This window comes from Euprymna scolopes, chromosome 45 (genome assembly GCF_053919585.1).
Source record: "Euprymna scolopes isolate OS-2025 chromosome 45, ASM5391958v1, whole genome shotgun sequence".
Lineage (NCBI taxonomy): Eukaryota > Metazoa > Mollusca > Cephalopoda > Sepiida > Sepiolidae > Euprymna > Euprymna scolopes.
In genome coordinates this window covers 34,196,546-34,214,989 of record NC_136526.1, presented here as the reverse complement: position 1 = coordinate 34,214,989, position 18,444 = coordinate 34,196,546, and the positions used below count along the sequence as shown (strand labels likewise).

General features: G+C 33.9%; 1 long non-coding RNA gene across 1 annotated transcript; it reads left to right on the top strand.

Moving 5' to 3' along the window:
* The first annotated feature begins 574 nt into the window (after positions 1 to 574).
* LOC145269403 (uncharacterized) lies at positions 575 to 17,885 on the top strand. Its single transcript, XR_013865029.1, has 3 exons — positions 575 to 769; positions 3,649 to 3,673; positions 17,172 to 17,885. It is a non-coding gene; the product is annotated as an uncharacterized LOC145269403 (long non-coding RNA).
* Positions 17,886 to 18,444: the final 559 nt, after the last annotated feature.

The window sequence follows — 18,444 nt, the reverse complement described above, 5'->3', positions numbered from 1 at the left end:
TTTTTAAATTTGGCCTTTCTAAGGTTTGACAGATTGACCTTTTTAAGGCCAAATTTGGTCTTTTTTTACGCTCTTTCATAAACTGTTTTACGGCTAGCACTTTCTTTTTTGTAATGAAAGAACGTAAAAAAGGCCAAATTTGGCATTAAAAGGCCAATCTGTCAAACCTTGAAAAGGCCAAATTTTAAAAGCAATACAGTAGTTTCAAATGTCCTACGTTTAATTTAATAAAAAATGATGAAAAAAAATAATAAAATGATTTTTTTTTTCTGGTTTTATTTTAGTGCTTGTGTCTAATAATGTAATTTATATAAAAAATATTTTATAAATTTTTGTTTGTCAAATAATTGACATCGCTAAACTACACATTTACCAACCTTTTTCGATATTTTCATTTTTTTAATGTCTTGATTAAACTTTACAAGTACCCACTTTTCTTGTGTTGACCTACATTTTCGAATGTTCAACATAAAAACAAAAAACAAAAAAAAACAGGTCAAGTCCGAGACATTATCTTGGCAGGAAGTGGTTTGTCTCGGTCAGTCGGACGAAATGAACTTTCATCGGTCATGCGATATTTCGTTTTGTCCCCATAAAACTATTAAAATATTGCAACAATTTAAATAATAATTTTATGCGTAATATTTACCGAAAAGATCGACCGTTTCGCAATGGCGCATTTAAATTAGCTGCACTCTAATTTTCTGCGAAATTGATTTTCCGGCGGTCATCTTGAATTTAGACTTCAACCCGTCAATTTTGTCTTGTTGTAAGTAACAAATTTTATAAACGTTTTTTTTTTTTTTAGGGAATTTGTCAAAGAAAAGGTAAATATTATTTTAATTAAATTGCTTTTATGGATTTTTTTTTTACAACAAAGACATGTACAAATCGGTAATTATATACAATCCTCACCAATAAATTGTTTTTAAAACATATTTTTTACGTCACTAATCCTCTCTCTCTCTCTCTCTCTCTCTCTCTCTCTCTCTCTCTCTCTCTCTCTCTCTATGTGTATATATATATATAGTCTTATTTGTAGTATTCCGAATTTTACTGGGTTTATATAATTTAGTAATCGTTCATATACTAATAAGTTTTAAGCCAAAAAGAGATGACTTAAACTGTAAGCTACAAAATTATATTTCATAATTGAGCATTCAGATATTGTTTTAACAAAAACCAAGACTTCAAAGAATGGGTTGATAGCAATACAAATACACTATTTGTTGCTATCAATCCATTCTTTGAAGTCTTGGCTTTTGTTAAAACAATATATATATATATATATATATATATATATATATATATATATATATATATATATATATATATATATATTATATAACTACTTCATTTACTCACATAAAATTAATATACGAAAGTATAAATTTATGTGTAAACTACGTATTTACTTCAAAAGTGCTCAATACATAGGTAGAGCTAGTTAGTAATTTATAAAATATATATGGCGATTAAGTTACACTGAATATTCTGCGTTCCCTACACTGAATATTTTCATAAGCCTGAAGAATCCCAGAGTGGATGAAACGCAGAGCAGAATGCCTGGAGAATCCTAGAGTGGATGAAACGTGGAATATTCAGTGTAGCTTAATCGCCATATATATTTTATAAATTACTATATATATATATGTATATATATATATATATATGTGTGTGTGTATATATATATATATATATATATATATATATATATATATATATATATATATATATATATGTTATTTCCTTTGTTTTTGCGATACGTTTTGAATGAATTCAATTATTTACGAAAGTGCATTTTACCTAAATGTGAGTTGGGAATAATTTTCCCTTTAAGCAATTTTTTACCCCCACTTGGGGAGCACTATATATAGTATTTTTAAAATATAATTATCCACTGACACATATTTTGTCGTCTATGACTCATCAGAGTGACTGAATCTAGCGAGAGTCGAATTCGGGACCTCACGGTAATGAGCCTGACCTCTTTATCCACTGGCCCATCTCCTTGACTGTTAGAATATTTCGCTATTTAGATTTTATTTGTTTTTGCAATACGTTTTGAATGAATTCAATTATTTACAAAAGTGCATTTTACCTAAATGCGAGTTGCAAATAATTTTCCCTTTAACCAATTTTGTACCCCCACATGGGGAGCAGTATATAAAGTCATGTCTGGCTTCATTAGCACGGACCCGACCCACTAGGCTACTGTAAACTGTAAAATATATAGTTGAAATTAAACATTTATTCTTATTAAATGCTTTTAACGTCAGTCAGATATGATCCCTGAACATTGGAAGATTCTATTTATAAATGCTGCCAATAGAAACTGACGAATCAAATTAATTCACGTTCTGCTAGCAACCAATTATAAACCAGAATTGCTCCGTAAAAATTGAATCTTTTAGCATTAAAGCACATAGATTTTTCATGTCAACATGAGAAGGATTTTTTGCTCTTTGTGTGCAGGATTATAAAGTCCAGAACAAGTACAGAACACTACCCATTGAGAATTCTTCATATCAATAACTTGTACAGAATAGTTACCCATTGAAAACTCTTGTGAAATTAAACATGGTTTCCAATTCAAGATAAACTTAGTATTATGTTTACTATTTTATTACTAAAAATATAAAAATTTTATGAAAAATATTTAAAAAATTACATAAAATATAAAAATATTAAAAATAAAAATATTACTAAAAATATAAAAATATTACATAAAATATAAAAATATTACTTAAAATATAAAAATATTACTTTAAATAAAAAATATTATGTAAAATATAAAAATATTACTAAAAATATAAAACTATTACTTAAAATAAAAATATTACAAAAAATATAAAAATATTACTAAAAATATAAAAAATATTATGAAAACCATTAAAAATTGACTAAAGATATAAAAATATTGCTAAAAATATTATGAAAAATATAAAAATATTACTAAAAATATAAAAATATTACTTGAAATATAAAAATATTATAAAAATATAAAAAATTACTAAAAATATAAAAATATTGCAATATTACTTAAAATATATAAATATTACTGAAAATATTAAAAAATGACATAAAATATAAAAATATTACTAAAAATATAAAAATATTATGAAAAATATAAAAATATTATGAAAAATATAAAAAATTACTAAAAATAATAAAATATTACTTAAAATATTAAAATATTATACACAATATAACAGTGTTACTTAAAATATAAAAATATTACTAAAAATATAAAAATATTACTAAAAATATACAAATATTACATAAAATATAAAAATATTGCTTAAAATATAAAAATATTACTTTGAATAAAAAATATTATGTAAAATATAAAAATATTACTTAGAATATAAAAATATTATTTAAAATATAAAATATTACTTAAAATATAAAAATATTACTTAAAATATAAAAATATTACGTAAAATATAAAGATATTACTAAAAATATAAAAATATTTCTTAAAATATAAAAAGAATTGCGCAAAGGTTTGATTGAAATATTCTGTTACTTGATTCCATTATGTTTTGATTGGTTATTATTGTTGACTAATTTTTATTGAAGAGTACAAGAATTTATGAAACTGTAAAAAGATTTTTGTTGTAAAATTCTTCTTCTTTTTTTTTTCAGATTTATTACAAGAATAAACAGAAACGTAAGTATAATCTCCAGCTAATACTTTCACATGTTTTAAAATCATTTTTATGTTTTCACGTAATTTAGTAGTTTTTCACTTGCATGTAGAATAATGTATTCATGACTTCAGATTATTCGATTTTTAATTTTATTTTACCATTGATTTTTATTTATATTAAAGTAAAACACATGAGATTTAATTTTTTTAAGGTAAAAACATATAAGAAATTTAGAATTACATAAAAATATATTTCATTCATGAAAAACAAAACTCATCATGCATTTTTATCATTTAAAACCCAAATTAATTGATTTATTATTTTACACACTTATTTAAGAAAATAGGAATTTCATATACCTATAGCCCAAAACATTACACTGGCTTTTATAGAAAGCAGCTTTAAAGCTAAAAATTTTGGAATAAATATCCGAATTTTAAAATTTTTTAGTGTTTATTATTCTTTTAATTGTATGAGTTTATTTTATGTTTTTACTTGAAGATGTCTTAAAGATCAGTTTATTTGAACACCGCAAACCTGTGAACATTTTACTCAGACATCAATACAGTTTGTGGTTTTTAAAATAAAGTTGCAAAAACATTTAATAAACAAAGAGTTCTGCTTTAAATTTTGTGCAAATTCCTGAGTTTGATAGAAAAATTCTTGAGCTCTACAAAAAGACCCTAAGTTCGAAAATATACAACTGAAGAAGGTCGAAGGTTACATCGACAAATACTTTGTGCAAATAATACCCTAAATGTGAATAGTAGTCCAAAGAATTCATTACAATACTAACCGTAATATTCCACTTGAACATTTAGAAAACATATTTTTTCTTTCGTCTTGAGAGAAAAATACAAAACAAACCTACTACAGATAGAATTATTTCATGTATCACTAAGAAAATGATTCCATGTTTACATTGTAAGTGACACATTGAAATAATACAGAATAGTTTCAATTCAACAATGCATTTTGCATTTCTTAATAAACTTTCCCTTCATCAATGAAATTAGGTGTTTCAAATAGATTTTAAAAATGTATTATTTTTATGTACAAGGCAGAATGCTGTAGAGTATGACGCAGAGGTCATATTTGTAATGATATTCGGAGTAGAAAATTAGGCAATGATAATTTTCTGGTTGGTTGGTTGGTGGTATTTCAGTAGGAGGCATTGGTTCAACAACTTTACCAAAGCATATTCATTTTAAGACCTTATTGAAGAGAGGATGAGAGGAGTTGTTGATGTACCAACCCAGATGCAGCAACAATAGTTTATGCATAGGCGAATTGTAACTTTGTAGATGTTGAATACTGATAGGCGTAAGAACCTTTCTAGCATTGTTGAAGTAACACACATTTCATATAAACTTGGCACTATCTGCTATTTATTCCACTTCGTATTACGTGTGAACGTTAGGGTGAGGAATTGCAATGATCAACCATTATGTAGAGATGCTAATTGTTTGTTAAAAAGGTTTCTCATAACTGTTAAAGGAAAGGAGTATTATCTTAATAGCAAGAAATCGTACCATCAAATTGTGGTCGCATTCCATTACAAACTAAAAGGTAACTTTCTGAAGATTCAATCATTATCTCGGATATGTGTGAGCATTCATGTTTCCTTTAATCCAAAGAAACATACTACTCTTATCTTAAAAATAATTGCATCAGAGGATGTCGTTTATGAAAATCAGGAATATAAAATGGCAAATGATTGCTAAAGCTTGCCTAAACTAATATCATTTTGTATTGCGTGTAAGACAACCTGGATATTTCTTTGTCTAAGAAGTATGTGAATATAATAAATATGCGTTTATTGATATTGTACAAATTAATTTTCATGAAATAATCTTGACAAAAACTTTAGATATATCAAGCACTATCATTAAGCTCCACCTGTTTTCCCAACAGAATGGTATATGCATTCTGAGATAACTATTAGGATATCTGTTGTAGAATTGACTTTTCCATATTGCTCTTCAGAAAAAAGTTTAGCAAGAATTTGTCAAGGAATTTGGAGAAATCCAGGACCAGCTACTGATGATAATTACGTTAGCATTTTTCAACTAAAAATTGATATTACTTAACCAGTTATTTAAATTTGCAGAAAGAAAATCGCTTTAAAAATTATTTTTTCACCCAAACATTTTGCAATTATAAATTTCTAAATAAAATAATTGCAGATTAAATTATATGAAGTATCTTTTACTTTTATTAGGAAATATGAAATAATTCAGTGTTTATTGCATAAAGTAATGAAATTTCCAATGTTAATTTTATAGCAGAACATCTTTGGATCTTCAGTGTTTGTTACGTGTTATAGAATCGGAAAATAATTCCATGTTATAAAATCAGCAAATCTTAAGCGTTTATGTTATCAAAAAATAAATTTGAAAAGTTACCAGAATTATATCATATTTATTATATTTGTTTCTGTTAAATATTGGAAGAGATTTGTGAATATATTTTTTATTTCGTTACTATTTGAGAAGATATATAAAAATTTACATAAAATACATAAGCTGTTCCACTCATACTTATATTAAGAATGATATTGTCACAATAAATAACCTTCTTAATGAGAATGTGCTATTTATTGATCTGTCTTCTTCTACAGTTTCTATGAAAAATGGAATTGTAGTCAGACCCTCAAACTATCAGAATTTTTGAAGCTACTGTTTAAAAAAACTGTGTTGTCAAATAGGCAGATCATAGATCTAGCAAAGCAATGTTTGATCCAGACAATCTCTCTTCTCTTAGTTTCTGATGCAAAAATCAGTGATAGTGTTATATGCATATACAGAAAAGTTGTGGTTCCAGTGGGAGTAGTAGTTCAGGAGTTTATGCATTTCGTTTGTTATAGAAAGCAAACCAACGTTTTTTTTTATTGTTAAAATTGGTTGAACTGTCTTTTGAGTGATACCGTCACAAATACATAAATGGTTAGTCCTGGAAACTTTGAAACAATCTGAAAATTAAGTAATTTAATATATATTAAAAATAGAAGGAAGTATATGGAATCAGTCCCGGAAATAGCTGAAACTGTTTGCGATCTTAAAATTACTTTATTTCATATATATATTTTAAGAAAGGGGTATATAGAGTCTGTTCCAGAAATTGTTGAAGCAGTTTTCGATCTCATGATTACTTTATTTTGTATGTATTTTTTAAGAGGGGAAATATATAGTCACACCCAAAAATGGCTAAAGCAGTTTATAATCTCAAAATGACTTAATTTCATATATCTTTGTAAGAGGTGTATGGAGTCAGTCCAAGAAAAAAGGCTGATCTCAAAATTACTATATTTCAAATATATTTTTAAAGATGGGTTATATAGTCAGTCCCAGAAATGTCTGAAGCAGTTAGCGATTTCAAAATTACTGTATGTCATGTATACATTTAACAAGGGTGGAAATAATTGCATTATTTTATATATATTTTAAAGATGAGATATATGGAGTCAGAAACGGAAATGGCTGATGAACTTACGATCTAAAAATTTCTTTATTTCAAATATATTTAAAAGAGGGGTTATATAGAGTCAATTCTGGAAATGAATGAAGAAGTTTACTTTATTTCATGCATATATTTAAGATAGGAAGTATATGCCAATCCCGGAAATGGCTGAAGCAGTTTATGTTCTCAAAATTACGTTCATTCTACATAAATTTCGAGAGGGGGTGGCATATAGAGGCGGTTATGTAATAACTAAAGCAGTTTCCGATCTCAAAATTACTTTATTTCTACACTTATTTTAAGGAAGGGTTAGGGAGTCAGTCCCAGAAATCGCTAAAGCAGTTAACGATCTGAAAATTACTTTATTTCATATATACTTTTAAGAAAATGATTATATGGAGTCAATCCTGGAATGGCTGAAGCAGTTTATGATCTGAAAAGTCCTTTATTTCATATATATTTACAAGAGATGGGTATATGGTGTCAGTCGTGGAAATGACTGAAGTAGTTTACGATCTGAAAATTACTTTGTTTTATATATAATTTATGAGAATGTTATATATAAAATCGGTCCTGGAAATGGGTGAAGCAGTTTACGATCTGAAGACCACTTTATTTCATAAATATTTTTGAAAAGGGTGTATATGGAGTAACTCCCAGAAATAGCTGAAGCAGGTTATGATCTGCAAATTACTTTATTTAATATATATTTTAAGAGGCGACATATATAGGGGCAGTCTCGGAAATCGCTGAAGCAATTTATGATATTGAAAATTACATTATTTCATATATATATTTTAAGAGGCGACATATATAGAGTCAATCTTGGAAATGGCTGAAGCAATTTATGATATTGAAAATTACATTATTTCATATATATATTTTAAGAGGCGACATATATAGGGTCAATCTCGGAAATGGCTGAAGCAATTTATGATATTGAAAATTACATTATTTCATAAATATATTTTAAGAGGCGACATATATAGGGTCAATCTCGCAAATGGCTGTAGCAATTTACGGTCTGAATATATATATATATATATATATATATATATATATATATATATATATATATATATATAGTTATAAAAATATATATGGCATTTAAGCTACACACAATATTCTGCCTTACGAATTCTCATGAGAATGAAATGCAGAATATTCTGTGTAGCTTAATTGTCATATATATTTTTATAATTTACTACCTAGCTCTACCTATGTATTGAGCACTGGAAGTAAATACTAAAAATTTTATACATTAAATTATAGTTTCTTATATTAATTTATGTGATTAAATGAAGTATAATATATATATATATATATATATATATATATATATGAGAGGGAGGTATATTGAGTCAGTCCCAGAAATGTCTGAAGCAGTTTACGATCTGAAAATTATTTCATATATATTTTCAAAATTTTTTCTTTTTTATATTTTCTCATATTATTGGGAAAGCGAATTCAAGAATGTCATAATTTTCTTCTATGTGAGTTACCCCGAAGCAATAAAAATGAGGATGCAGTATTATATTTGAAAAAGGTAGCTCCAGTATGTGAATGATATTTTTTTTACAAAGTAAAACAAGAGAGAGGAATGAGTTAGGTGAAAGAAACTGTTATTCCTAATATATATATGTATGTATGTGTGCCTGTATATATATATATTATTGTTATTATTATTGTTGTAATTATTATTATTATTATTATTATTATTCCAAAGTAGATCAAAATTGTCTGTGAAATGGGTATATATGCTGCCGACACCACACTTTATAACAGACACGACAGGAAAACAAATGAACACATATCTAAAGAAATGGCAGAACCACTAGTCTGTAGTGGAATGGGGACAAAAATAGATGGTCACCTTCAATGCTTCCAAGACTAAACTTGTTTCCTTCAATAATTACAAGAAACCTCTACCACCAATAGCAACGGCCAATAACTCTTTATCTGAAAGTACATCCTTTAAACTCCTCGGCCTAATGTTCACAAGAAACATGAATTTGAACAATTACATTGAGAGCATTGCCAGGACCATTGTGAAGAAGGTAGGTTCTCTCTGCTGTGCTAGAAAGCTACTAACGCTCGAAAGTATCCTGTACCTCTATAAGGCCACCATTCGCCCATGTATGGAGTATTGTTGTCATATTTGGACTAGTGTATCTGCCACTAGTCTCTCACTCCTAGACAAAGTACAAAAAAGAGTCGCCAATCTAATAGGTCCTGAACTGTCATCTAAACTTCAGCCTCTGTCCCATCGACGAAATGTAGCATACCTCTGCCTGTTCTAGAAGTACAAGTACTTTAATGGTGAATGCTCTGATGAACTGCAAGCACTTGTGCCCCCTCGATGTAAATACCCGAAAAATGCGACAAGCAGCTAAATCCCACCCCTTCACAGTAGAGATCCCTAGATGTAAGAGAGCCTTCTACTCCAGTAGTTTCTTCCCCAGAACAGCTAGAATTTGGAATTCCCTTCCGGGTCGTTGCTTCCCCAACTGTACTGACATGCAGAAGTTCAAGTGTAATGTAACCAACATCTTGCTGCCCAACTCCCTACACAGTACCCCTGATGCTTATGTCCCTGATAGTAGCCCCCTACAACAAAGTGGCAACGTGCCTTGTTTGGGGTGAAAATGCACACAAAAAAAGATATATATGAAACAAAAATGTAGTAGGCAAAAAAAAATAAATAAATAAATGTTCTGTCAGCAACAGTACAACTTCAAAATAGTCAATATCGCCCACCTCCAGAAGAGAGGGAATTCCTGTCCGTGATAACCGTGGTAAAAGAAGACACACTCCAATCGCCAGAAATACCCACACACACAGTTTGCAGGACACTGCCGACTCGTCTCTAGCCTCCTGCTTTTATAGTGGCCGGGAATTATCCATTTGCATAATCACATGAGACAGAAACGTGATTTTCCGAGAGTTGCATGGGGTAAATGCTAATAAAAACCCCCGGACGCCATCTTGGAATTCTCTTTTTCCCCCCAACTGGTGACACAACAGACATACCCGAGGTAAGCTCTTTTTTCCCTCATTTTAGTTATTGCTGCTTCTGCTACACTCCCCCCTGATCTCATGATCACAAATGGGGCAGGGGGGCAGTCGTCTCTGTCTGGTACTTCTCCGAAGAACCGGAGGCAGCACTTCCTCCCTGCCATCCTCCTCATCGCCATTATTGCCACCAGTCTGCTCCATAGGTGGTGTTTCACAATCAGGGCAGGGGGGCAGTATTCGTTTCTGTCGGGTACTCCTTCGTAGAGGCAAGACGGGTGGTCCTTCCTCCGCTTCTTCAGTATGTACATTATATGGCTCAAAATCCTCTTCGTCGTCCTGCATCATACTCTCTGTCTTTTCAGAAGACATCATACTGTCTGAGTCTCCCTCTTCCTCCGATGTAACAACATAATGACGAGGGCGCAAATCCTTCACGTGACGAGGCACACCGTCCACCAAAATTGACTGAGGGCTGATCACCTTGGTCACCTCACCCTTGCCGAACCTCGTGGTACATCGATTTTGCGGTCTTCTGACCCATACGCGATCTCCAACCTGGTAAAAGCTGTTCTTGGGACCTGGGGACGCAGTTGCGAGATTGGTCTCCTTTACTCGAACTTCATATTGATAAATCCTGCAGGCGCAGTGGAGGGAGATGTGTCGTCTCTTGGTGTGATGTTATACCAGTAGACAGCCTCCTGTATGGGACAACACATTCTAGCCGCTATTCGTTTCACTGTACGATGACATCGCTCCGCTATGCCATTCCCGGCTGGAGCGTATGCACAGCGGAATCGCAAGTGAACTCCCCATTTACATGCAAATGCTTGGAAAATATTGCTGCAGAAAGCTGTGTCATTGTCTAAAAGGAGTTCATGCGGCGCGCCACGCTCGAGGAACACTGCCTCCAACTGATGAATCACGCTTGCCGAGTCCTGCCTTGCCAATTTCCTCCAAATGGAGAAACGCGATGGACCACAGTCTGTTAAAGTTAAAAAATGGAAGGTGCCATAATGCGTGATATCCATTCCAATTCTCTGCCAATTCTCGTTAACTTCCAGCTTTCCCTTTTCCCACCTGACTGGCGCTGGGTCAATGGACTGACATTCCTCACATTTCTGTATGACCGTTCTGACAGTTGCTTTTGTCGTGGTTGGACATCTTCTCCTGACAAAGTAGGTAGTGCGTCGCACCCCCGGATGTCCACTATCTTTGTGAATAGCCATGATTTGACTCTCATCCAGCTCGTCTGTGTGGACCGCGCCTATCACTGGGTCAAGACCGTTTTTCTTTTTCATTGCCTCAAACCACCGCTGTGGCACTCGTGTCAGTCGGTCAGCAATGTTTCGTGCTGATGGAACCAGCGTCACATCCACTGTCAGCCCGTACTCTTTCACGAGCTCTTTAAGAGTGCTTAATCGCCTCCTAATAAGCATCTCGCTTGCTGCTTTGGTGCGTACTCGCGCCTTTCCAGTTAGCGTGTCTGAGACCCAATGGTATACGCAAACAGAATCTGTCTTTATGTGTAGCACCTTGCTCTGCCACTGGAGAGCCAAATTGATGCCTTTCAATACGGCATCCAGTTCAGCCAAGTTGATATGTTGAGAGTCATCTTCAGGTCGCAGCCAACATGCATCTTCCAGCACAGTTTCACACATCTCCAAGGCTGCCCCAATTGCTAGGGAGCTAGCATCGACCCATACATTCAGCTCTTTGCCGTCCACACACCAATTTCCCTGTGCCGGATCGTTCTGCTGTGCAGATTTTAAGGTTTCGAACATCATACGATGTAGTACGGCGTCCCTTGCTTCATCATCCCAGCCCTTCGTTACCGAACTTACTCTCCTTCTGAGTATTCCGCAAGCCACACGAAGCCAACCGCACACCGGAAAGTGCCCGACAAGTCGACCACACAGGGAAAAGATTGTTCGTCGCGTAACAATACTGGGAGCCTCCGGAATTGCATTTCCTCGCTTCCACCGCAGTTCATTGCGTTCCATCCTGACTGCCAATCCCAGCACCCGTGCACCGTCCTTCAACTGCTCCGGGTTCTTGCACTCCAACCCGAACTGCGCGAGGTGTTCTCTCACACGGGTCGCGGGCACCACGTCTTCATTGACAAAAATGTCATCAATGTAAGCAGATGCTGCGCGGCTTATAACTTCTTCCTGAGATCGTACTTCGCTGACAATTGCTCTCATTATCAAGGGAGCCACATTCAAACCAAACCCCAGACGGGTCAGACAGTATTTTTTCTATCGATTTCCACAGTCTGGTATGGCCACAGTGTCTCATGGACCCGGACTTGTAGGTATGCTCCTCTGAGGTCCAGTAGAGACACGTTAGCACCTTTTTGTCTCCACTCACGCAGCTTAGCCGCACAAACATCTGCGTTGGCCGTAAATGCGTCTACGTAATGATTTAGCTCCCGGTAGTCCATTACCGGGCGCACTTTGGCTTTGTTCTGCTGTATCACAGCCATCAGGGGAATTAGACCTTTGGGGGGTCCCAATTTATCCTCTGGGTATGGCACGAGCCAACCATTATCTATCCAGGTGTGGAGCTCCTGCGTGTATTCTTCACGAATTTCTGCTGGCACTGGGTACTCTGACACTCGATTATGCAGCCTTTCAGGGGGGTGATCCACAGACCATTTCCACGATGCGGTCCACGTTCGGTTTTGATGGTCAAAGGTAGCAGTGAAATCTGGTTCATCGATAGAAATGGCTGCGCATTTAATACTTTTCCTGGCGCCCAGCCGCACTGATCCTGTAGGCTTGACAACGACACCTCCTAGAGCTTTTATGGCGTCGATCCCTAGAAGCAAGTCAAATCCCAGTGGCTTGCCATGCACCACCAACACATCGACTCTGGCAGACACACCTGCATCAGTGGATACAGAGACCGTTCCAACACCGCAGCACGCATGGGACATTCCACCAATTGTGTTAACATTTACGTTTGTTTTTCTCCAAGACCGGCACCGGTCTGCATGTAAAATTGTCCTGGAGCATCCTGTATCAATAAGTGCCAAACATCGCGTCCCGTCAACATGGATGCTTATCACCGGGAGCGTCGTGTTCACATCTTGGTTGGGAAGGAGACTGGCGCTTATGCATCCTCCCCTTGCTCGTTTCCCGAGCAGTTCCGAGCCCAGTGTCCACTCTCACCGCAACGGTAACACCGTGTTCCACGTTTTCGACAGTCCCTTGCAAGGTGGCCTTTAACATTGCATTTGAAACAGGTCAAATTAACAGGATTATTCTGGGCCCTGTTGTTGGGTGAGCGTGTGGCCGCAACCACATCCTGATTTTGTTCGCCAGTTGTCGTCAAAATTCTCGCTCTCGACATTAGCTCCCCCATGGTCAGGGCTTTGATGTTCGGCACCTGTTGAAGAGCAATTGAGATGGTGTCAGGGAATCCAGTGACAAAAATTAATTTTGTGAGTCTCTCTGAGCTTTCTCCTGTGAATCCGGCCAATCCAACCAACTGCCTGATTTTGTTGGCGTACACATCCACACGTTCACCAGCCCATCTAACCATAGTTATTTTTCTATATGCTGCAAACGCGTCATCAGTAAATGCCTCCTTTAATCGAGCCTCAATCTGGTCTATTTTCTTTTGATCGTCCTCCTCCATTTCCATGTAGAGGGCCAGTGCATCGCCTTCCAGGTATAAAGGTAGCAGACTCGCTACGTCATCCACCTGCTGAAGTTGTGCGACAAGTCTCACTTTTTTCAGCCACGCTACAACGTCTCCCTCGCCAGAGAACGGCTTGATAATATCACTGCTTATCCGCACCTTCGCCATATTCGGGCCGAAATAGCTTGAAACAAAAATGTAGTAGGCAAAAAAAAAAAATAAATAAATGTTCTGTCAGCAACAGTACAACTTCAAAATAGTCAATATCGCCCACCTCCAGAAGAGAGGGAATTCCTGTCCGTGATAACCGTGGTAAAAGAAGACACACTCCAATCGCCAGAAATACCCACACACACAGTTTGCAGGACACTGCCGACTCGTCTCTAGCCTCCTGCTTTTATAGTGGCCGGGAATTATCCATTTGCATAATCACATGAGACAGAAACGTGATTTTCCGAGAGTTGCATGGGGTAAATGCTAATAAAAACCCCCGGACGCCATCTTGGAATTCTCTTTTTCCCCCCAACTGGTGACACAACAGACATACCCGAGGTAAGCTCTTTTTTCCCTCATTTTAGTTATTGCTGCTTCTGCTACAGACAGTAAAAAGGAGGAAGAGAAAGGAACATAAAGATACGGATTGTGAGAGATAGAAATTTTAATATAAAGATGTAATAGATCATTTCATTTCTATTTCAATTTAGATGACCCCAAGCAATGCTGGGTACCCTAACTATTTATATAGAAGCAGACGTCCTAAATTTTAAGGACGGACGTAATCAAGTGTGCACAACGATATTTATTTCACAGTATCTAAAAAACGTTCTGTTATTTTTCATCCAACCAAAAAATATTTGAAAATGTTCTAATGTGAATTCTTTTTTAATCCTATGGTATAATTTTGTGTCAGAAAATCTTTGCTTTCTGTGTTTGTTACATGGCATAACATCATTCAATAATAAATATTCTATGGTATAAAATTAGGATGTATTTAGCGTTTTTTCCATGATAAGAAATTATAAAATTTCTAGTGTTTATTCCATTGATAAAATGTGAAAACCCACGAGAATTTTATATTTTTGATTATCTTTATATGTTTAAAAAAAAGTAAAGTTTTGTAAATATTTTTTAATTCCATGATATTTCATTATTTGAAAAGTTTTTAATAAAACATAGTGTGAGTAAATAAAATAATTGCTTGAAATGTATAAGCTAGTGCAGTCATTTGTAATAGTCATGCAGTAGACATCGAATTAGGTATTATCTTGTGCCAATAAACAACCTCCTTAACTGTGAAAACGATTATGAGAGAATGTGAAGTGGCAATCAGTTGATTTATCATCAATGCACTGATCAAAGTTGCTTTAAATGTTAAACAAGCATAGCATAAAATAGAGTAGCGGTGGATATTACCATTGCAATGAGACACATTTTCTAACATTGAGTGTGGCCCCAGTCAGTTTGCTTCTTTGCAGAATGCGAAAAGTGTAATTAGACAACTGAGGGTGGTCTTTTATGATTGAGATTTTGATGGATAAGGATACTCTTTCGAAGTGACTTGTTTGAAACCTTCCTAGCTGAGTGGAGAATCCGACTTCAATTCCAATGTATATCTGGTAATGACATCATCAGTCAGGGAAGTATAAAATAATCGCAGCCTGAAAATGGTATACTATACTGAAAGCAGTATAATTGTACAACTTTATGCCAAAGGATGATGTGTCTGCTGCAACAGAACCTGCCAACATAACATATCTGTACTGAATGTTTCATGTATGATCATAGGATTAAAGCAGTGTGTAGTAGCTACAGATAACCTGAAAAAAAGACAATTTGAATGAGGATCCAGTAACTATACTGCTGTGAAGAACACATTGCAAAAACCCACCGACTGAATAGTGCATGCGTGATCATGGAGTCACGGGCAGTGTTGTAGTAATGGTACAATCTTTCATCAAAAAGACAAAAGGTAAGCTTTCTTTGCTGCCAGTGCTAGAAAATAAAGAGGACGATATGCAGGAGGTGTGACATCTTTTATAGAGGGGGATAAAAGAAACCGCATGAAATGGTTAAAGTGCAATAACATTGGTCAAGCTCTAAGGGAAAGGAGACAGTATATTCCTTGTGCTTGATGAGTAAACCTCTGTTACCAAGAAACACGCATGTGTATGGAACAAAATGGTGATCAAAGAGAAAAGTTCCCCTTAATCAGAGTTCTGGTGCTGTGATCCATAATTCTTCAAACTCTACAGAACAAAGATAGGCAGAACATAGAACTTGCATTACCACGTTTGATCATCATTATCTCCTTTCTCTTATTTTTCTGACACAAAACTCAGTGCCAGCATTATCTGTATCAATATTAAGTCTGAGGTTCTAGTAGTCAATATGATTTTGATTAATTCTATTTGACGACTGCTATCAGCACGTGTAGGAATTTATGGTTTTGTTTTTCATAGAAATCAAACCAACAATTAATCCTCCCTGGACTTTCTTCTGACTAGTACCGGCATTTCTATATAAGTTGTAAGCGTGCCTGTGCAGCCATTTATATAAAATTTTGACCCTATTAGGTAAATACTTTCTTAGGTTTTATTGCATCTATTTTCATTTAAGACCAAAAATTAAACTGTTCATTATTATAAGGACATAAATTAAAACCAACTTTTTATTTACCAAAATATACATGCATTCTAAGGGGATTGACCTGAAGAGTTTACTTTGGCAAAATTCAGCATATTCTCCTACTAGTGCAGAAGCACTCATAGTCAATAGTTTTTAACTTTTCCCATACACATTTACTTAGCAGAAAATATTACATATAAATAATGTTTAATAAGCTTCTTTTATAGAGGCAGAACATTCCTTTTGTTTCACTTAATTGCTGACAGACCATGAATGCACCACCTGTGATATACATAGGTATTTGGCACTCAACATTTTTAATGAAACACTGGTGACATATCAACTCCACTTTATCAATCCATCTAATATTACATTTGCTGGATTTTGCACTATTAATCTCTGGTATAGGTTTTTAGGTAAAATTTATCACCATGCAACCAAGATAATTCATAAAACCTTTCCAATGTGGATCACTTTACACCTTCTTATGACCGTAATTGCTTTCAAGTTTTCATAATTGTTTTCAAGTCTTCAATCCTCATATAATTGCTTTCACTTTTCAAACATATTTGCTTTCAAGTCTTCAAACATTATTAAAACACAAAAACTTGAGTAATTAAATTTAAAATATTATGTCATGTTTTTTTAAAAAAACTATACAAAATATTTATTTTTATAAAATACCACAGGGCATTTAATAAATATTTGAATTGTCTTAATTTTTCAGAATATGAAATTAATATTTTTTTTTATTTATCTTTTGTGTTTAATTTGCAGAAACTCATCAGCCACGAGAAAAACCAAGCATCATAGGATTTGAATATATCTGCATCCTCTTTGTGATTAGAAATATAAAAATACCTTACAGAAACATATTTTAAAATATTAGCACTGTTTTTTGAAAAGTGTCTGAATTGTGACATATGGAAATGTGTTGGGAAAACATTTAAATATTAAGAATTTTTCATGGAAATCGCTTAAAATGTGATAAATCATACCATTGTGAATTATATAAATCTCTTTTGTTCATTGAATCAGATTTTCTGATGGTATTTGAGAAAACATTTTGTCAACTGTATATGACTTTCATTACTTTGTAAACTGCTGCAAATGCATGCATTGCATGAACATGAGATTGCTTAAGATTGTGTAAATTTTTTAAACGTAGATAATTCATGAGTAATTCTGTTTCTCACACAAAAATGTAAAAATACATAAATTACAACTGTAATATAATATCTAAAATATTTTGACTTTAAAATGAACTATAAATTGGATACTGGAAAAGATTCATATTCTTGTAGAGTATGTGGTTCGGTTTTTACAAGAAAATACAGCGTGACTATTCATATGCGAACTCACACTGGAGAAAAACCATATTCTTGTGAAGTATGTGGCTATTCTTTTACACAGAAACAAACTATGTTGCAACATATGCGAATGCATACTGGAGAGAAACCATATTCTTGTAAAGTATGTGGATCTTCTTTTACAATGAAACACCATGTGATAGAACATATGCGAACACATACTGGAGAAAAACCATATTCTTGTGAAGTCTGTGGCTCTTCTTTCACAATAAAACGAAATATGTTTAAACATATGAGAACACACACTGGAGAGAAGGCATATTCTTGTCAAGTATGTGGCTATTCTTTTACAAGAAAACAAAATATGTTGCGGCATATGCAACAGCATACTGAAGAAAAACCATATTCTTGTGAAGTATGTGGCTCTTCTTTTACACAGAAACAAACCATGGTGCAACATATGCAAATACATACAGAAACAAAACCACATTCTTGTGAAATATGTGGTCATTCTTTTACAATGAAACACAAAGTGGTAGAACATATGCGAACACATACGGGAGAGAAGCCATACACTTGTAATGTATGTGGCTCTTCTTTTACAATTAAAGGAAATATGTTGCAACATATGCAAACACATACTGGAGAGAAACCATATTCTTGTGAAGTTTGTGGTTCTTATTTCACAAGAAAACAAAATATGTTGCGACATATGCGACAGCATACCGAAGAGAAACCAT